This window comes from Stegodyphus dumicola, chromosome 11 (genome assembly GCF_044657685.1).
Source record: "Stegodyphus dumicola isolate Sdum_Otavi_A_Nest chromosome 11, ASM4465768v1".
In the NCBI taxonomy this organism is placed as follows: Eukaryota; Metazoa; Arthropoda; class Arachnida; order Araneae; family Eresidae; genus Stegodyphus; species Stegodyphus dumicola.
In genome coordinates, this window is record NC_140778.1 from 104315779 (window position 1) to 104338746 (window position 22968).

A 22968-nucleotide genomic window follows, 5' to 3' on the forward strand; every position below is an offset into this window, starting at 1 on the left:
AATTTACGATTCTTTAATAAAACTGTGCTAAATAGAGAATAGTGTACTCAAACGCCTCAAGCAAACTCTCTAGCTTGGTCAATAAAGATTTCACAGTTATTCTAATTTACGATTCTTTAATAAAACTGTGCTAAATAGAGAATAGTGTACTCAAACGCCTCAAGCAAACTCTCTAGCTTGGTCAATAAAGATTTCGCAGTTATTCTAATTTACTATTCTTTAATAAAACTGTGCTAAATAGAGAATAGTGTACTCAAACGCCTCAAGCAAACTCTCTAGCTTGGTCAATAAAGATTTCGCAGTTATTCTAATTTACGATTCTTTAATAAAACTGTGCTAAATAGAGAATAGTGTACTCAAACGCCTCAAGCAAACTCTCTAGCTTGGTCAATAAAGATTTCGCAGTTATTCTAATTTACGATTCTCTAATAAAACTCTGCTAAATAGAGAATAGTGTATTCAAACGCCTTAAGCAAACTCTCTAGCTTGGTCAATAAAGATTTCACAGTTATTCTAATTTACGATTCTTTAATAAAACTGTGCTAAATAGAGAATAGTGTACTCAAACGCCTCAAGCAAACTCTCTAGCTTGGTCAATAAAGATTTCACAGTTATTCTAATTTACGATTCCTTAATAAAACTGTGCTAAATAGAGAATAGTGTACTCAAACGCCTCAAGCAAACTCTCTAGCTTGGTCAATAAAGATTTCGCAGTTATTCTAATTTACGATTCTTTAATAAAACTGTGCTAAATAGAGAATAGTGTACTCAAACGCCTCAAGCAAACTCTCTAGCTTGGTCAATAAAGATTTCACAGTTATTCTAATTTACGATTCTTTAATAAAACTGTGCTAAATAGAGAATAGTGTACTCAAACGCCTCAAGCAAACTCTCTAGCTTGGTCAATAAAGATTTCACAGTTATTCTAATTTACGATTCTTTAATAAAACTCTGCTAAATAGAGAATAATGTATTCAAACGCCTTAAGCAAACTCTCTAGCTTGTTAAATAAAGATTTCACAGTTATTCTAATTTATGATTCTTTAATAAAACTGTGCTAATTAGAGAATAGTGTACTCAAACCCCTCAAGCAAACTCTCTAGCTTGGTCAATAAAGATTTCGCAGTTATTCTAATTACGATTCTTTAATTAAACTGTGCTGAATAGAGAATAGTGTACTCAAACGCCTCAACAAACTCTCTAGCTTGGTCAATAAAGATTTCACAGTTATTCTAATTTACGATTCTTTAATAAAACTCTGCTAAATAGAGAATAGTTAACTCAAACGCCTTAAGCAAACTCTCTAGCTTGTTAAAGAAAGATCTCACAGTTATTCTAATTTACGATTCTTTAATAAAACTCAGCTAAATAGAGAATAGTGTACTCAAACGCCTTAAGCAAACTCTCTAGCTTGGTCAATAAAGATTTCACAGTTATTCTAATTTACGATTCTTTTATAAAACTCTGCTAAATAGAGAATAGTGTATTCAACCGCCTTAAGCAAACTCTCTAGCTTGTTAAAGATTTCACAGTTATTCTAATTTATGATTCTTTAATAAAACTGTGCTAAATAGAGAATAGTGTACTCAAACGCCTCAAGCAAACTCTCTAGCTTGGTCAATAAAGATTTCGCAGTTATTCTAATTTACGATTCTTCAATCAAACTGTGCTAAATAGAGAATAGTGTTCTCAAACGCCTCAAGCAATCTCTCTAGCTTGTTAAATAAAGATTTCGCAGTTATTCTAATTTACGATTCTTTAATAAAACTGTGCTAAATAGAGAATAGTGTACTCAAACGCCTCAAGCAAACTCTCTAGCTTGGCCAATAAAGATTTCACAGTTATTCTAATTTGATTCTTCAATCAAACTGTGCTAAATAGAGAATAGTGTAATCTAACGCCCTAAGCAAACTCTCTAGCTTGTTAAAGATTTCACAGTTATTCTAATTTACGATTCTTTAATAAAACTCTTCTAAATAGAGAACAATGTATTCAACCGCCTTAAGCAAACTCTCTAGCTTGTTAAAGATTTCACAGTTATTCTAATTTACAATTCTTTAATAAAACTGTGCTAAATAGAAAATAGTGTACTCAAACGCCTCAAGCAAACTCTCTAGCTTGGTCAATAAAGATTTCGCAGTTATTCTAATTTACGATTCTTTAATAAAACTGTGCTAAATAGAGAATAGTGTACTCAAACGTTTCAAGCAAACTCTCTAGCTTGGTCAATAAAGATTTCGCAGTTATTCTAATTTACGATTCTCTAATAAAACTCTGCTAAATAGAGAACAGTGTATTCAAACGCCTTAAGCAAACTCTCTAGCTTGGTCAATAAAGATTTCACAGTTATTCTAATTTACGATTCTTTAATAAAACTGTGCTAAATAGAGAATAGTGTACTCAAACGCCTCAAGCAAACTCTCTAGCTTGGTCAATAAAGATTTCACAGTTATTCTAATTTACGATTCTTTAATAAAACTGTGCTAAATAGAGAATAGTGTACTCAAACGCCTCAAGCAAACTCTCTAGCTTGGTCAATAAAGATTTCGCAGTTATTCTAATTTACGATTCTTTAATAAAACTGTGCTAAATAGAGAATAGTGTACTCAAACGCCTCAAGCAAACTCTCTAGCTTGGTCAATAAAGATTTCGCAGTTATTCTAATTTACGATTCTTTAATAAAACTGTTCTAAATAGAGAATAGTGTACTCAAACGCCTCAAGCAAACTCTCTAGCTTGGTCAATAAAGATTTCGCAGTTATTCTAATTTACGATTCTCTAATAAAACTCTGCTAAATAGAGAATAGTGTATTCAAACGCCTTAAGCAAACTCTCTAGCTTGGTCAATAAAGATTTCACAGTTATTCTAATTTACGATTCTTTAATAAAACTGTGCTAAATAGAGAATAGTGTACTCAAACGCCTCAAGCAAACTCTCTAGCTTGGTCAATAAAGATTTCGCAGTTATTCTAATTTACGATTCTTTAATAAAACTGTGCTAAATAGAGAATAGTGTACTCAAACGCCTCAAGCAAACTCTCTAGCTTGGTCAATAAAGATTTCGCAGTTATTCTAATTTACGATTCTTTAATAAAACTGTGCTAAATAGAGAATAGTGTACTCAAACGCCTCAAGCAAACTCTCTAGCTTGGTCAATAAAGATTTCGCAGTTATTCTAATTTACGATTCTTTAATAAAACTGTGCTAAATAGAGAATAGTGTACTCAAACGCCTCAAGCAAACTCTCTAGCTTGGTCAATAAAGATTTCGCAGTTATTCTAATTTACGATTCTCTAATAAAACTCTGCTAAATAGAGAATAGTGTATTCAAACGCCTTAAGCAAACTCTCTAGCTTGGTCAATAAAGATTTCACAGTTATTCTAATTTACGATTCTTTAATAAAACTGTGCTAAATAGAGAATAGTGTACTCAAACGCCTCAAGCAAACTCTCTAGCTTGGTCAATAAAGATTTCACAGTTATTCTAATTTACGATTCCTTAATAAAACTGTGCTAAATAGAGAATAGTGTACTCAAACGCCTCAAGCAAACTCTCTAGCTTGGTCAATAAAGATTTCGCAGTTATTCTAATTTACGATTCTTTAATAAAACTGTGCTAAATAGAGAATAGTGTATTCAAACGCCTTAAGCAAACTCTCTAGCTTGGTCAATAAAGATTTCACAGTTATTCTAATTTACGATTCTTTAATAAAACTGTGCTAAATAGAGAATAGTGTACTCAAACGCCTCAAGCAAACTCTCTAGCTTGGTCAATAAAGATTTCACAGTTATTCTAATTTACGATTCCTTAATAAAACTGTGCTAAATAGAGAATAGTGTACTCAAACGCCTCAAGCAAACTCTCTAGCTTGGTCAATAAAGATTTCGCAGTTATTCTAATTTACGATTCTTTAATAAAACTGTGCTAAATAGAGAATAGTGTATTCAAACGCCTTAAGCAAACTCTCTAGCTTGGTCAATAAAGATTTCACAGTTATTCTAATTTACGATTCTTTAATAAAACTGTGCTAAATAGAGAATAGTGTACTCAAACGCCTCAAGCAAACTCTCTAGCTTTGTCAATAAAGATTTCGCAGTTATTCTAATTTACGATTCTTTAATAAAACTGTGCTAAATAGAGAATAGTGTACTCAAAAGCCTCAAGCGAACTCTCTAGCTTGGTCAATAAAGATTTCGCAGTTATTCTAATTTACGATTCTCTAATAAAACTCTGCTAAATAGAGAACAGTGTATTCAAACGCCTTAAGCAAACTCTCTAGCTTGGTCAATAAAGATTTCACAGTTATTCTAATTTACGATTCTTTAATAAAACTGTGCTAAATAGAGAATAGTGTACTCAAACGCCTCAAGCAAACTCTCTAGCTTGGTCAATAAAGATTTCACAGTTATTCTAATTTACGATTCTTTAATAAAACTGTGCTAAATAGAGAATAGTGTACTCAAACGCCTCAAGCAAACTCTCTAGCTTGGTCAATAAAGATTTCGCAGTTATTCTAATTTACGATTCTCTAATAAAACTCTGCTAAATAGAGAATAGTGTATTCAAACGCCTTAAGCAAACTCTCTAGCTTGGTCAATAAAGATTTCACAGTTATTCTAATTTACGATTCTTTAATAAAACTGTGCTAAATAGAGAATAGTGTACTCAAACGCCTCAAGCAAACTCTCTAGCTTGGTCAATAAAGATTTCGCAGTTATTCTAATTTACGATTCTTTAATAAAACTGTGCTAAATAGAGAATAGTGTACTCAAACGCCTCAAGCAAACTCTCTAGCTTGGTCAATAAAGATTTCGCAGTTATTCTAATTTACGATTCTTTAATAAAACTGTGCTAAATAGAGAATAGTGTACTCAAACGCCTCAAGCAAACTCTCTAGCTTGGTCAATAAAGATTTCGCAGTTATTCTAATTTACGATTCTTTAATAAAACTGTGCTAAATAGAGAATAGTGTACTCAAACGCCTCAAGCAAACTCTCTAGCTTGGTCAATAAAGATTTCGCAGTTATTCTAATTTACGATTCTCTAATAAAACTCTGCTAAATAGAGAATAGTGTATTCAAACGCCTTAAGAAAACTCTCTAGCTTGGTCAATAAAGATTTCACAGTTATTCTAATTTACGATTCTTTAATAAAACTGTGCTAAATAGAGAATAGTGTACTCAAACGCCTCAAGCAAACTCTCTAGCTTGGTCAATAAAGATTTCACAGTTATTCTAATTTACGATTCCTTAATAAAACTGTGCTAAATAGAGAATAGTGTACTCAAACGCCTCAAGCAAACTCTCTAGCTTGGTCAATAAAGATTTCGCAGTTATTCTAATTTACGATTCTTTAATAAAACTGTGCTAAATAGAGAATAGTGTATTCAAACGCCTTAAGCAAACTCTCTAGCTTGGTCAATAAAGATTTCACAGTTATTCTAATTTACGATTCTTTAATAAAACTGTGCTAAATAGAGAATAGTGTACTCAAACGCCTCAAGCAAACTCTCTAGCTTGGTCAATAATGATTTCGCAGTTATTCTAATTTACGATTCTTTAATAAAACTGTGCTAAATAGAGAATAGTGTACTCAAAAGCCTCAAGCGAACTCTCTAGCTTGGTCAATACAGATTTCGCAGTTATTCTAATTTACGATTCTCTAATAAAACTCTGCTAAATAGAGAACAGTGTATTCAAACGCCTTAAGCAAACTCTCTAGCTTGGTCAATAAAGATTTCACAGTTATTCTAATTTACGATTCTTTAATAAAACTGTGCTAAATAGAGAATAGTGTACTCAAACGCCTCAAGCAAACTCTCTAGCTTGGTCAATAAAGATTTCACAGTTATTCTAATTTACGATTCTTTAATAAAACTGTGCTAAATAGAGAATAGTGTACTCAAACGCCTCAAGCAAACTCTCTAGCTTGGTCAATAAAGATTTCGCACTTATTCTAATTTACGATTCTTTAATAAAACTGTGCTAAATAGAGAATAGTGTACTCAAACGCCTCAAGCAAACTCTCTAGCTTGGTCAATAAAGATTTCGCAGTTATTCTAATTTACGATTCTTTAATAAAACTGTGCTAAATAGAGAATAGTGTACTCAAACGCCTCAAGCAAACTCTCTAGCTTGGTCAATAAAGATTTCGCAGTTATTCTAATTTACGATTCTCTAATAAAACTCTGCTAAATAGAGAATAGTGTATTCAAACGCCTTAAGCAAACTCTCTAGCTTGGTCAATAAAGATTTCACAGTTATTCTAATTTACGATTCTTTAATAAAACTGTGCTAAATAGAGAATAGTGTACTCAAACGCCTCAAGCAAACTCTCTAGCTTGGTCAATAAAGATTTCGCAGTTATTCTAATTTACGATTCTTTAATAAAACTGTGCTAAATAGAGAATAGTGTACTCAAACGCCTCAAGCAAACTCTCTAGCTTGGTCAATAAAGATTTCGCAGTTATTCTAATTTACGATTCTTTAATAAAACTGTGCTAAATAGAGAATAGTGTACTCAAACGCCTCAAGCAAACTCTCTAGCTTGGTCAATAAAGATTTCGCAGTTATTCTAATTTACGATTCTTTAATAAAACTGTGCTAAATAGAGAATAGTGTACTCAAACGCCTCAAGCAAACTCTCTAGCTTGGTCAATAAAGATTTCGCAGTTATTCTAATTTACGATTCTCTAATAAAACTCTGCTAAATAGAGAATAGTGTATTCAAACGCCTTAAGCAAACTCTCTAGCTTGGTCAATAAAGATTTCACAGTTATTCTAATTTACGATTCTTTAATAAAACTGTGCTAAATAGAGAATAGTGTACTCAAACGCCTCAAGCAAACTCTCTAGCTTGGTCAATAAAGATTTCACAGTTATTCTAATTTACGATTCCTTAATAAAACTGTGCTAAATAGAGAATAGTGTACTCAAACGCCTCAAGCAAACTCTCTAGCTTGGTCAATAAAGATTTCGCAGTTATTCTAATTTACGATTCTTTAATAAAACTGTGCTAAATAGAGAATAGTGTACTCAAACGCCTCAAGCAAACTCTCTAGCTTGGTCAATAAAGATTTCACAGTTATTCTAATTTACGATTCTTTAATAAAACTGTGCTAAATAGAGAATAGTGTACTCAAACGCCTCAAGCAAACTCTCTAGCTTGGTCAATAAAGATTTCACAGTTATTCTAATTTACGATTCTTTAATAAAACTCTGCTAAATAGAGAATAATGTATTCAAACGCCTTAAGCAAACTCTCTAGCTTGTTAAATAAAGATTTCACAGTTATTCTAATTTATGATTCTTTAATAAAACTGTGCTAATTAGAGAATAGTGTACTCAAACCCCTCAAGCAAACTCTCTAGCTTGGTCAATAAAGATTTCGCAGTTATTCTAATTACGATTCTTTAATTAAATTGTGCTGAATAGAGAATAGTGTACTCAAACGCCTCAACAAACTCTCTAGCTTGGTCAATAAAGATTTCACAGTTATTCTAATTTACGATTCTTTAATAAAACTCTGCTAAATAGAGAATAGTTAACTCAAACGCCTTAAGCAAACTCTCTAGCTTGTTAAAGAAAGATCTCACAGTTATTCTAATTTACGATTCTTTAATAAAACTCAGCTAAATAGAGAATAGTGTACTCAAACGCCTTAAGCAAACTCTCTAGCTTGGTCAATAAAGATTTCACAGTTATTCTAATTTACGATTCTTTTATAAAACTCTGCTAAATAGAGAATAGTGTATTCAACCGCCTTAAGCAAACTCTCTAGCTTGTTAAAGATTTCACAGTTATTCTAATTTATGATTCTTTAATAAAACTGTGCTAAATAGAGAATAGTGTACTCAAACGCCTCAAGCAAACTCTCTAGCTTGGTCAATAAAGATTTCGCAGTTATTCTAATTTACGATTCTTTAATAAAACTGTGCTAAATAGAGAATAGTGTACTCAAACGCCTCAAGCAAACTCTCTAGCTTGGTCAATAAAGATTTCACAGTTATTCTAATTTACGATTCTTTAATAAAACTCTGCTAAATAGAGAATAATGTATTCAAACGCCTTAAGCAAACTCTCTAGCTTGTTAAATAAAGATTTCACAATTATTCTAATTTATGATTCTTTAATAAAACTGTGCTAAATAGAGAATAGTGTACTCAAACCCCTCAAGCAAACTCTCTAGCTTGGTCAATAAAGATTTCGCAGTTATTCTAATTACGATTCTTTAATAAAACTGTGCTGAATAGAGAATAGTGTACTCAAACGCCTCAAGCAAACTCTCTAGCTTGGTCAATAAAGATTTCACAGTTATTCTAATTTGCGATTCTTTAATAAAACTCTGCTAAATAGAGAATAGTTAACTCAAACGCCTTAATCAAACTCTCTAGCTTGGTCAATAAAGATTTCACAGTTATTCTAATTTACGATTCTTTAATAAAACTCTGCTAAATAGAGAATAGTGTACTCAAACGCCTTAAGCAAACTCTCTAGCTTGTTAAAGATTTCACAGTTATTCTAATTCACGATTCTTTAATAAAACTGTGCTAAATAAGGAATAGTGTACTCCAACGCCTTAAGCAAACTCTCTAGCTTGTTAAAGATTTCACAGTTATTCTGATTTACGATTCTTTAATAAAACTCTGCTAAATGGAGAATAGTGTACTCAAACGCCTTAACTGTGTTAAATGCACGACATGTCAGTTTTATATGTCAGCGTTCTGGGCATACTCAAGTATTCGTGCCTCGATGAGGAAATACAAGACGCAGTTAGCACATTTTTTTAAACAGTTTTGTTTTATTTACAGAAATATTTTACCTTAGACTTTTGTGTTTTAAATGGCCTACTTGATAACCCGTATTTTTTACTATCTTTCTATGCAGTAATTTAAAAGACAATAAAGCCTTTTGTAGTATCGGGAAGAGGTATTTTATCCCACTGGCTTTTAAACGGTTTTGCAAAGTCCGAGGAAGGTTGTAGGTCGACGTTTGGACAATCCGCTTTTTAAAATTCCATGAGTGTTACATCAGGAAATTTAGTAGGGGTATGAGTGAATGATATGAGCCTTGACGCCTGTTTATTGCTCCTTTTCTTTACAGGAAATTAAAAGTGGAGCTTGACGTGTGGCCGCTTGCTTTGTCTTGATGCAGTTCTATTGATTCATGGCACTGTGGGTATGGAGAAGTAGATATAACGTATGTTCCTGATAATATGTGGAGTTGGTTTTCACATGTTTCGGTCAATCTTCGGATTACGGTAACTTGGCGATTTTTTGGCGAAAATTTGGCGACCAACCCTGCTACAGCAACCTGCTAGTTTTTCTTTTTGACGCCATATTCTTTTCACGAAGTAAAAAAAAAATTTTTTTTTTTTTTTTTTTTAACTCAACATTTTTTTTTCCCAACAAAGTACTTAATCATGACGAAGATTAGGTGCGAAATTGGGAGAAAGTGTAAAATCGCCCACTGCTTGCCGCGTTTTTAAGAATTGCACATGCACGGTATCCATGTACACGTCGACCTATTTTCACTTAAAAATAAACATCCCAGAATTGCATAAAAATGACATTGCGCACACCCTTGACTAATTAAGTACACTGCTAAAGTCCTAGCTAGTAACCTTAATCGCCTTACCAAAATGTCGCCAAACTACCTGTTACCATATTCCAAAAATTAGCCCATTTTTCTCCTGTCTCTTCATTTTTAATTTGCCACTATATGAAAAACCTGCAACAATCATAAATCCCTTTGAAAAGCTTTCCTGAGAATCTTCGAAGAATATTTTTAAAGATTTAATTCTCCTGTTTATATATTGTAAGGATCTTAAGTTTTACTAACGTTTATTTTTATTTTAAATCTTTACTATCACTTCTTATTTTCTACTTCCGGCCAGAATTAAAAGCTTTAACTTATTTATGCAAATTTGTCTGGCGAACGCCAAGTACTTAAGTTGTGGCTTTTTGCCAAGCGAGAGAGAGGAAGGAGTTAGTCGAAGCAGGCCGCTTACCTTAGCAGTTTTACTCGGTTGCTGGTTGCCTTCCAGGCCAGAGGTTTAATCCTCGTGATAATTTTAAACGTATTGTAGTGTTAACAGTTCTCTGTACTACATATGGCTTCCTGTTAATATACGGCCAATCTTCCACGTAGGCCCTTGTTTATTATTCCAAAGTTAAGTTAGAGTTTAGTTAAATATTTTTATATTCTTGCGTTCAGACCACAAGTAGTTGGTCACTGTATTCCAAATATTATATTTGGACAGAATTAATAATGCATGCACCTAAAAAAAAAAGGGATTGGCTTTCGCTTGTGCTGATATCTGTGTTGGACGTAATTTCTATTTCATTAAAAATGAGAAAACTTTCACATAGAATTTTATTGAAAACTACAATATTTTTATTGTGATCGCACAGCGGCGGGCGCCATGGTGCCCGCGGGCATAGGCTGGGAACCCCAGACTCAGAGCCACATAATCTGATTCACAGAATTAAAAAACTAATTCTTCATTTCTATTAAAAGACTCGCAGTGCAGAGGTAATTTCTCCATCTGTCAATTATATATATATATATATATGTAAGATAACAATGTATGAATCAGAATTATAATATAACTATAAAGATTAATTATTCCTCTTTATTCTAAAATCGTAATAACTTATCTGCATTGCGTCATTCAAATTAATCATGCGATCTTTCGTAACCGTCAATACCAGATGCCTCTTGACGACCAATCACCGAATTGTAAACCAAAACTTTTCTCTTCGCGTGCCTCCATCTTTCATAACTACGCACTTCTGCTTTTGCTCTCTACTGTGCTAAGATGTAATTTCGCTGGCTTCCTTTCTATCTCAACAATATCAAAAATGTAAATCTTCTGTGGAAAGGCACGACTAGAGTGCCAAATGATTGTGGCCACAAATATCAATTGGAAATAAAAATGGAATTAAAACTGCCAAGTTCTTTAAATACTACGCAATCAAAATTCTTCTTCAATATGGATCTAAGCACGCATCGACCGTGTTCCGTCTTTTCCTGTGCTTTTATTATGACAATTAAGCCGGTAAGGATAGTTTCCTGCAGCCTGAAACCTCAATGGAAAATTTAATTCAGCTCTTCAAATCATCGTTTTGTGATAAATCCAAGATAATGTGAAAGAAGTAAATCATCAAGTTTGTTTTTTCAGTGTTTAACAAATAACAGATCATTCTTCTGCTGTGGTGTTTTGCAAGTGCTTCAAAAAATAATCACGCGTAGTGTTTACAGATTGAATGTAATCTCTCGATAAATTGAGAAGTTCGAATGCCTAGTAAAAAGGAATATTGAATTTGCTTCGCCGATCTCTACAATATTTAGAAAAAAAATTGCTTTAAATTATCAGTGAATTACCGTTTAGGAATTAAGCATTACAGCGGGTTCAAGGTTGATCCGAGTTAGTGTTTGCAAGTATGTGCGACAGAGAATTATTTGCACTTCCGCTTTTTCAACAGCTCAAAAATTATTACATTCGTGTGAATCTAGCTCAGGAACTAAATTAGTTAATATGCTGCGAATTCTATAGTTTTCATTTCAACATTGGTTAAAATTTCTGCAATTTGTTTTGAGAAAATCTGAAATTCTTGTTCATTAATGTTTCTAATTTTTCATAATTATGTGTGAGCAAATTAAGTAACGAATTTTAAGCTATTTAAATTACTCATAGGGAAGGATATTAAGATAAGTTTTTATGTTTTTTAAATTTTGTTGAGAATTTTGAATACGAATTTTATAATTATTCTAAAAATGAAGTAGGTGTAAAAAATAAGTGAAATTATTACAGATACGTAATATGAAATTATGGTAAATGCATGTTAAAATTTATGGGTTATTGTGTGTTAAGTATAGTATGATGAGGGTGTACTGGTTCCTTCAACAGAGGCCTGTAATTACCTCTGTACAGTTGTTCCTTTTACCCTCTTCATGCAAGATAATGTTGGAGGCTCTCATTTTATGAATGTGTGTAATTTTTTTTATATTATTATTATATTTTTTTATTATGGAATGTGTTAGTGCAGTTCGCAAAGGCCAGTTACCTTATGCAAGGAACGGAGGCCTTTCCAAGTAACTGCCTAGGCACCCTGGGCCACTAGTGCAGAGAACATACTGGTTAGCTCAAGAGGACAGCCCTATTGATGGATATGTTTGTTTAGAAGTATTGCGAGGCTTCCAGTTTGGTAAAATCAGGAACTGTAAATGAAAGATGATAACGGTGAAACGATAAATTCTGAAAATCTTAATCCTATTATTTATGATGTTAAATTATAATTTATCAGTATGGAAATAAGTATCATAAATATTTATGTGCATTACATTTTATTATAAGCAATGATTGTGTAAAAGTTTATTTTGTGATATTCTGTAATAACAAGAACCTTCCCTGAAGAATTATGATTACGTGAATTCTCAAACAAAAAGACTTTTGGACTGAAATGCTGAAAAATTCAATAGGACTTTAAAAATTAAAAATTTATTTTAAAAAAATTGATATTTATAAATTATACTTTACAGGACAAAAATTTTATGATTTATTTATTTTTATTTTTTTTACATTTGCTAGTGTTTTAACTCTTTCTCTTTAAAAAGGCTTCTCTGTGGCTACGCCTTTTTCTTTTTGAAGGGGGGAAATATGTAAGATAACAATGTATGAATCAGAATTATAATATAACTATAAAGATTAATTATTCCTCTTTATTCTAAAATCGTAATAACTTATCTGTATTGCGTCATTCAAATTAATCATGCGATCTTACGTAACCGTTAATACCAGATGCCTCTTGACGACCAATCACCGAATTGTAAACCAAAACTTTTCTCTTCGCGTGCTTCCTTCTTTCATAACTACGCACTTCAGCTTTTGCTCTCTACTGTGCTAAGATGTAATTTCGCTGGCTTGCTTTCTATCCCAATAATATCAAAAATGTAAATCTTCTGTGGAAAGGCACGACTAGAGTGCCAAGTGATTGTGGCCACAAATATCAATTGGAAATAAAAATGGAATTAAAACTGCCTCGACTGCCAAGTTCTTTAAATACTACGCAATCAAAATTCTTCTTCAATATGGATCTAATCACGCATCTACACTGCTCCGTCTTTTTTCCTTTGCTTTTATTATGACATATATATATAAGCTATATATATATATATAAGCTAATTGTCTTCAGACTTATGCTGTTACTAAAAAAAATGGGCCTATCTTTAGTCTGTCTAATAGCTCTTAGACAGTGAAAATTCCTTTTTTTCCTTTCTTAAATTCTTAATCATTGCGACACGACAATTAGCCAGAAATTAATTAATTTCCATTCACTAGTATTTTCAAAAAAATCTTAACAGACAGTTTCACTAAAATAAGAACTCCACATAATACATCCCTCAAGAATTCCGAGTCCTACCCACTACCATAAATTACTTCACCCAAGTCTTACCGACTGATATTATTCAAAGCCCCCACTGCCGCTAAGAATTTTTCGGACACCCTACACTTCTGAGTCAGACACGAAGAGAACACTTTGCCGACTCCCCACTAGAAAGAATGTAAGTTACTTAATACTTATTCTGGCCTTTATATCTTCATGTACATTCACTGTTCTTATTATATTTTTACTTTTATATTTTTGATTTGTTTTTACAAAGTTTGCATTATTTATCTTATTTTGTAATCTTCTATGTTTATTTCAACTTTATACTTTGAATTCTATTTCATAATGACAATTTCCAATGTTTAATTTTTACAAATGATATAGAACTGAAATACATAAACACGGGGGTGTCGAGGACAGTTACACGAGTTTTTTCGGATTTCTCTACAGAAATTGCTTTTCACTCAAAATTAAATTGGCTTAAATGCTTCATAGGAATAACTTCTTTGAGTATCAACATTGGTTCATAATCCCTTCTATTCGCGGAAATATTTGGCTTGACTAGAATTGCTATTTTGGCTTAACCTTATTACTCGAGTAAAGACGAAACACCTTCGTATTTACGTATTTATTTATTAAATGTTGTTCATTGAACGGGAGTTGGTTTGTTCCCTTTGAAAAGTCAACTAATTTCCGATCAATGACAATGATTACATGCTTTTAATTTAATTTTTCCTTTCACAATTGAAATTTTGTTCTTCATGATGATTTAATTCCAGTCCCCGTTAAAACATTATTAACATTACTTTCAAGTTACTTCAAAACATCTTTCAAAATAAAACTTACTAGTACGGAGTCACTCTTTTAAAATAATTCTACTTTAATTTAACTTGGGAGATAATATTAATTAATATTGTTTAGGAAATATATATATATATATATATATATATATATATTAATATTTTGCTTCTCAAGCGACACTGGGGTTCTCATAGTTTTCTTACATCAGTGGGCCGCTAGTAACATTTTTTTCTAGACGGCCCGATTCTTAGGCTATCGCCGTACAAGCCAGCCTGATCAATGTAGTGTATAGGCGTACTTATTGCCGTATCGTTGGGCCCAGGGGTCAGATTCATCACCTTCTAGATAGTTACAATTCTTCGAGGTGTAGTCAAATCCCGGAGAAGGCATTAATGTTTGTTTGCTTATATGTTTAGGCGGCATGGAGCTATTTAAAATAGTAACGAGCCGAATTTTCTCTCGTTTTTATGATAGGGGAAGAGGGCTGTTAGACCCTTGGTCCGTCATCCCCAGGTTGTTCTCTCTCCATTAAAACTGAGGCAAGACTACGCCTGGAAAACCAATGGTGAAATTCTGGATGTAGCTGTTACCATACAAATGTCAACCGCTTTCAGAATTTTGAAATCTACCCTCTGAAGAACTTGAGAAGGGAAGAAGTGGGTATTACGAATACATTGAATCCTAGAGTTCTCGTACTTAAAACAACTGATGGATTTCCTTTACGATGTGAAGAAATGGCTTTATTAGCGCGATTTGGTTTTGGCCCTCGCCCCAATTTTAGGAAAATGTGTGCTTTACCAGATAAGAAAAACAAGGTGAACTCGCTTCTGAAAGTGTGTCAGGGTGCAAGTAACCACGACTCCAGAGAATATCCTAAGGAACAAAAATTATGATATGTGTCACCTGTAATGGAAAATATGCGGCCAGTTTCAGTGCGTGTGTGGTCTTTTTGGAGCCTAAGACCTTGAGGGAACTAGCCTTGAAAGATTAAGCTACAAATTAAGTTACAAAAATCCCAGGAAATAAATTTAAATGAACCACACCAAAAATATACTAAATTAAATAGGCCGTACAAACAGGTATGTGATAACTATATCAGATTTTTAATTTATAATACAGCGCGTTTCAAAAAGAATATTCGCATTTCGAATGTATATATTTATTGAACTGTACGGCATACGAATATGAAACTGTACATATGTACACACATATGTACGAACCTCTCAAGTTCAGATTACATATGTATATGTCCTCCATGAGCGACACGAACAATATGATCTTCACCTCTTCCAGGTTCTGTCGGAATGGTAGCACATAAACGTTGTCTTTAATGAAGCCCCACAGGAAGAAGTCACAGGGTGTCAAATCCGGTGACCGTGGAGGCCAGTTGAGACATGCTAAGTCGCCAGCTCCTAGACGAGCCATCCAACGGTTCGGTAAAGTTTCATTCAGATAATCCCGCACTTGGCGACACCAGAGAGGGGGTGCGTCTTTTTGAAAAATGAAGTTGTCTTCGTACGGCCTCCGAAACAACCAGTTTTGTAACATAGCGAGATACTGCTGACCGTTAACCGTGTTTCCATCGAAGAAGAATGGGCCATAAACAGATGATCGGGATATCGCACAAAACATATTGATTTTGGGCCAATCTTCGTACATGTTCAATGGCTGCATGTGGGTTCTGTAGGCCCGAAATTCGAACATGTGTTTGTTTACATCATAAAGTATTTCTCACACCTTCTTGGCGTGCCTTCGTGGTACAATAGTTCTGCACGCTGAGCCGGTATTCCAGAGGTCCGTGGTTCGATTCCCGGGGAAGGCGCTTGCTAATTTTTCATCTTCCCTGCTTCCAAGAAATACCTAATGTCTCTACAACATGACCCCTAACATAAAAAGTCGCTTCATCACTGAGCACGATGCGTTGTGCGAAAGTGTTATCATTGTCAATAGCATCAATAATCTCGTTACAAAATGCCACACGTTTGCGTTTGTCATCAGGACTCAAAGCCTCTAACAAATGTAACTCGTACGGTGTAACAGCTTTACATATTATTAAAATCTTGTAGTTTAAATAATTTAAATAGATGAACATTAAGATATTTGTGAATGGCAATATTTGAAACCAGATCGAGTGCCACGTGCGACTCTCGCACGAAGAATGTAATTTATTTTTAAATGTTAGAATATGTTTTTTTTTCTTTTGTATGTCGCCATTTTTTTTTTAGTGTTAAATAAAAGTTATTGCTGTGTTCCATCATTGGAGTTGCTTCATTTCGCCAAAGAAGTATTACAGTCTTAATTATTTTGGAGGCACCGACCGAGATCGAATAATCGTGCGTATTTTTATTTCATTAGTTCATCACTGAAACATAATATTAGTGATACCAGATTATTACTTCCTGTTAATATTGAATTGCTTTATTTTATTAGTTCATCACTGAATGCAATATTAGTGATACCAGGTTATTACTTCCTGTTGATATTGAATTGCCTTATTTTATTAGTTCATCACTGAACGTAATATTAGTGATACCAGATTATTACTTCCTGTTGATATTAAATTACCTTATTTTATTAGTTCATCACTGAACGTAACTTCCTGTTGATATTGAATTGTCTTATTTTATTAGTTCATCACTGAACATAATATTAGTGATACCAGGTTATTACTTCCTGTTAATATTGAATTGCCTTATTTTATTAGTTCATCACTGAACGTAATATTAGTGATATCAGGTTATTACTTCCTGTTAACACTGAACTGCCTTATTTTATTAGTTTATCACTTGAACGTAAACTTAGTGATACCATTTTAATGCCATTTCTACTAGAGCTCAAAGGAAAAGAAAAATAGCTGAAGAGCAGATCTTGGAATCGATGAAGGAAGATAATAAAGTATCCAGAGATGTATTTGAAGGAGAATTTAAATCACCAGAATTAAACGTGGAAGATGTTCACGAAAATTTGAAAAACGATAAAGAAATTAATAATGAGAATCATTTTGCAATGCAGCGTTATCATCATCTTTCGGCTTTTGATTTAATATCAAAGCCGCTACTAATAGACGAAGAAAACAATTGTCGAAAGCAAATGACAAATGAATATTATCCGAAAGGCACAGATGAACTGCCGTGAATTATAGCCGAGGAACTGATCCAACATGGAAGAAATCTAGGCACAGTCAAAAAAAAAAAAAAAAAAAAAAAAAAAAAAAAAGGAAGACTAATTTGAACACTGTCCATTTTCTTCCTGTTTAAATGTGGTGTAAAAATATTTGTTTAAAACTTAAAATTTTCGGCCTGAAAATTTGGAAATTTATAAGAGAAATTACCTTTTCTCTTTAAGCATTTGAGTAAGGCGAGCTTATAAACTTTCGAATTTTACAGAACTTCTCCCTTCGGTAAAAGTCTCTCTGTTGGGGGAGAGGTTGTACCAGCTTTACATATTATTAAAATCTTGTAGTTTAAATAATTTAAATAGATGAACATTAAGATATTTGTGAATGGCAATATTTGAAACCAAATCGAGTGCCACGTGCGACTCTCGCACGAAGAATGTAATTTATTTTTAAATGTTAGAATATGTTTTTTTTTTCTTTTGTATGTCGCCATTTTTTTTTAGTGTTAAATAAAAGTTATTGCTGTGTTCCATCATTGGAGTTGCTTCATTTCGCCAAAGAAGTATTACAACGGCTTAATAACTAATCGACGTCTCAAAACACGCCAAATTGTTGTTGTAGGCAGTTGCAACTCCCGAATGGCACGACGAGTTGATTTTGAAGGACTACGTTGGAAAGCAGTTTGAATTCATGCAACATTTTCGTCGGGAACACGAGGGCGGCCAGGACTCTTTCCTTTACATACACATCCTGTATTTACAAACTGTCCATACCATCTGCGAATGTTCCACCCATTCGGAGGATCACTTTGGTACCTCAACTTGAAACGTCTTTGCACAGTAATCACGGAATTGCACTTCGCAAACTCGACAACACAAAATGATTTCTGCTACTGAGTAGCCATTTTAAACATGCGACGGTTTCCACGCAAAACAAAAGACAACTGACATCTAGCGGCTATTAATATAAACTAGACAATGTATTCGTTTCGCCAATAGCTGAGCTGAGGCGTAGTGATCGAGAGTTTGGACAAAATAGCGCTTTGTAATACGCATACTCTTTTTGAAACACTCTGTATACCGTATTTGAAGTTAAGAATTATTAAGTTTAATATTTGTTTGTTTTAGTATTTATAATTGTTTTTAGTTGTTATAATATTTAATTGTTTATAATTGTTTGTCCAAAGGAGCAATTTGCCCAGAAGGGCTATTAGTTTCGTTTTCGCATTTTGCGTTGATTCACTATAAACGACGAATCACTTTTTAAATTGTTGCCACCAAATATTATCGCCCTGTATTATATTTAAAGGAATTAAATAATGTATGATCTTCATGAATGTGTGTATGTTTCTCGCACTGTGAAAAAACAACGGTACCTATAGACATCAAATTTTGAATAGCGTACTCCTCCATTCGAATATAGCCATCTGGAAGCAGAAATTTGGAATTTGTTTTATTATCTATTTCATAATTTTGTAAAACTTGAACGAAATTTTGATTAACAAACTGAACGATTTCAATGCGATCAGTGGCAACACTGCACCGAAAAAACATTCTTATCTGCAGCGCTCGAGACTGTCTATAGGAATTGCTAAAGCTATGCAAATGTTTTGTGATTTTGCCGTTCAATCGAATTTAATTTTATGTGGCTTGTGAATTTTATGGACGTGATATTTAATAAATAAAGGAAACACACAAATTGTTAATAATAAAAAAACAAAAGTTTGTAAAGCTATCTTCGCGAGAAAACTGAACATTCATATGATGAGCTGGAAAAATACTGGAAAAAAGAATGTATGTCAACACTTAACACTGCATCAAGAGCTTTAAACTGCTATGCTGCTTCTAAAATTTTTGTAATTTTCCTGTTGAACTGTATAAGGCCGTGAATGCAAGGAAAATGATGCTTAAAAAAGCTAACAAACTAAAAATACTAATAAAGCTAAAAAACGCAAAAAATGTCTTAATAGAAGCGAGTGTAACAGCAGATATGTAGACTGCGAAATCAGCGAGAGCGTTAAAAAATTTTAACAAACGCTTTCGGGCAACCGTTAAAATCTAAAATCCCCCCTTTTTTTTAATGAACTACTGAAAATTTCATACATTAATACAGGCGTACAATATAAACGAGTTCGAAAAATTTACAAAATTCAAAGATGAAGCAATGATTTATAAAATTCCTCTGGAAGAAAGAAAGTTCAAAAGACAAAATAAAAGAAAACAAACAAATTTCGTTAAAATTTTACAAAATATGAAATCGATCGTAAAACAAATTCCAAATTTCAAATTTGATCTTCCACATGCCCATATTCGTAGGAGGATTACGTCATTCAAAATCCGATGGCTCTATGTACCGTTGTTTTATCACAATGCGAGAAATATACATACATTTAGGCAGATTTTTCATCATTTAATTTCTTCAAACATAATGCAGGACTCTAACATTCGGTGGCAACAGTTTGAAAAGTGAAACGGACATTTATAGTGATTCAACGCTAAATCTCAAAAAAAAAAAAAAAAAGAAAAGAAAAAAAAGAAAGAAAGAAAAGAAAACAATATTCCTTCAGGGACAAAGCCCCTTTGGACTAATAAAGCTGTAGAGCAGTCATCTGAATATGATTATAACACAGGAAAGATAAAAAATTACAAAAAGGTAGTTGATAGATCTCCTTTTTTTAGTTTTTCAGAAAAAAAATTTTTTTTTCAATATTTATGTAGATTTTATTAAATTTTATTTCTCAAACAACACCCAAATTTTATTTTATAATATATTACTTACCACCATTTTAAACTGAAATGGATTCTATGCAGGGAAGTTTTGCCCACAAGCTTAGCTTAGAAACAAAAAGAATTCTCTATCTCCAATGTATCCGTCCCATTTTAATTTACGCTGCGCCAAAATTTCTTCAATTATCGGTCTATATTTAATCCCATTTTCTCAAGAAAAAATTTTTAGTTACGCTTATTACTCAGAATAAAATATGTACCTTATTTATTGGCAAAAATTGTGCAACACATTTATTAGGAAAAATTATGTGCCTTATTTATCACTTCTCAAGAGATGACAAGAAAGTTATGCATCAATTTATGCTTTACAAAAAAAATTGCTTATTCCAACAAATTTATCCAAGAACATATTTTATTTTATTCTAAAAAATTTATGTACAGTACTAATGCTTATCTAGAAAAGTTACGCAAGTTATGTTATGCTAAAATTGCTTTAAGAAAACGAAAGTTATAGCAGGAAAATACACCAGATGGCGGCACCAATGCTGATGCAGTTCTGCTTGTAAAACTTAAGAAAAGACGCGTTTAGAGCGCTTCATCACTTAGGAGCTTCAGTTCTTATATGCAAAACCTTAAAGGGACCAAAAATAGATTGGTAAAGGCCCTTAAAACGGTCGAAAACCTCTTATAAACTTGACGGTCTACTGTAAGAGTAAGAACGATCGCATGTTTGAAGTCATTTCGGGGAAATTTAAGATTTCTGCCCAAGACTATACTATTGAGGATGTATGTTACAATTTTACTTTAACGTAATAATATCCTGTCATTTCTACAAATACACTATTTTAGCTAGTCAATGAGTTTTGTAATGAAAATAAATAGATCATATAGTATTGATAACAAATATAAGGAACATGGAACTTCTTTCTTCTACTATGTATTTATCAATCCACCATAATGTACCCTTCACGGTATTTAAAAAAAAAAATACCTACAGTCTCACAGTCGTCTGAATGGAAGCAAAAATAATGTCGTAAAAGCTGCAAAGTAAGAAATGTAATGCATCAGATGAGATCTTGAGGCTGCTGGTGCTGCCCTCTATTGACGTAAAGAGGACTTTTTTGGTACTCACTCGAAGAAGTAATTCACTGTAAAATTTTTTTACACTAAAACATAGATATAATGCAAAAATATTTAGAGAATAGAAGTTGAATCCAGAGTCCTCAGGGCCAAATAGAAATCGCATGAAGATTTCATCTACATGAGCGTAAAAGAATGCCGAATAAATGTGATCTGGAATAAACTGAATCTTTAGGTATACGATTGTATTGATAATAGTAGATATTCGATCAATAGAGTGGAGTTTCTCGCCTTAGTAGAATGGTGCGTTGTGGCATTCAGATCCTTACGACGATGGTTAAAAATAAGACTATGAAAATGAAGTACTAACGTGATTATTAACCAGAAAACATAGTGGAAATATAGGTTTTTTTTTTTTTTTTTTTTTTTTTTTTTTTTTTTTTTTTTTTTTTCTGCCCAGAGGGGCGTTAGTCTGGGAGGACTAGTCTCAAAACGGTATTTTAAGTCAATTCAAGATAAATGTTCGTTTCACTTTTCAAATTGTATTTATGCAAATTAAATAATGAAGAAAGTGCATGAAAGTATGTAAGTTTCACACATTGTCAAAAAACAGGGGTACTCGGCGCAATCAAATTTTAAATAACGTAAATTTTAGCACCCAAATATGTGCACGTGGAAGCCCGAATTTGGAAATTGTTTTTATTGTCTATTTCATATTTTGTAAAACTTAATTACTGCACTATGCAGTAATTAAGTTCAATGACCGAATTTTTTATTAAAAAAAACTCAATAATTTCAAAGCGAGAAGTGGCAACACTGACCGGAATAAAACATTTTTATCCCCAATGCGCGAGAGTGTTTATCGAAAATTTTAAGATATGCTGTTTTTAAATGTTTTAAGGTACGTTAACCCAAATGCTCTCGAAATATGCATATGTGTGTGAATGAAAAGCACACCCCCTTGGACTAATATGAAATTCGATTGATTTCAGATTTGTTGAGGTTAAGTGTTTGTAGCTCAAAGAAGCGTTAGTCCAGAACGGCTATTAGTCTCAAAACGGGAACCATTATAAAAGTCTGAATCATTTTCATGAATTGTTGCCAACAAATATTATCGGCCTGTATTATATTTAATGAAATTGAATAATGAAAATTTGGCATGAATGTGTGTATGTTTTTCGCATTGTGAGAAAACAACGGTACCTTGAAACATCAAATTTTGAATATAGTCCTCCACCCGAATATAGGCACCTGAAAGGACGAATTTTGTATTTCGAATTTGTTAAAACAAATTGTGTATTTCAAATTTTGTAAAACTTTAGGGAATTCTGTATTAATAAAGTCAATGATTTCAAGGGAGCAATGGCAACACTGTACGGAAAAAATTTTATCCCCAGCGCGCTAAACTGTCTATTGGAAATTCTAAAGATAAGCTCTTTTTAAATATTTTTAGCAAAGCTTTCTTTTTTTTGGGGGGGGTCGATCAAATTCTGACATTTCACTAGATGGCGCTTCAATCGCATATGTTATCTGAACCAACTATCCAATATGTTCAATGCAGTTTGAGTTATTTTCAAAAGTAAAAATGGACTCCTTTTCATACCTTTATGTTAGTTACTCTTTCCTTTCATAAATAACGTTTCCAAAAGAAGAAGAGATTTCGTTTTTTAATTTTCGTTGCAAATAATATTTACCATTTGCCTTGTAGAGACATTAGGTATTTTTTGAAAGCAGGAAAGATGAAAAATGAACAATGGACTCGAACCTCGGGTTTCTCGAATGCGCGCTAAGCGTGCTGACTATTACACCACGAAGGCATGTTAAGAAGGCGGGAGAAATACCTTATAGCCTT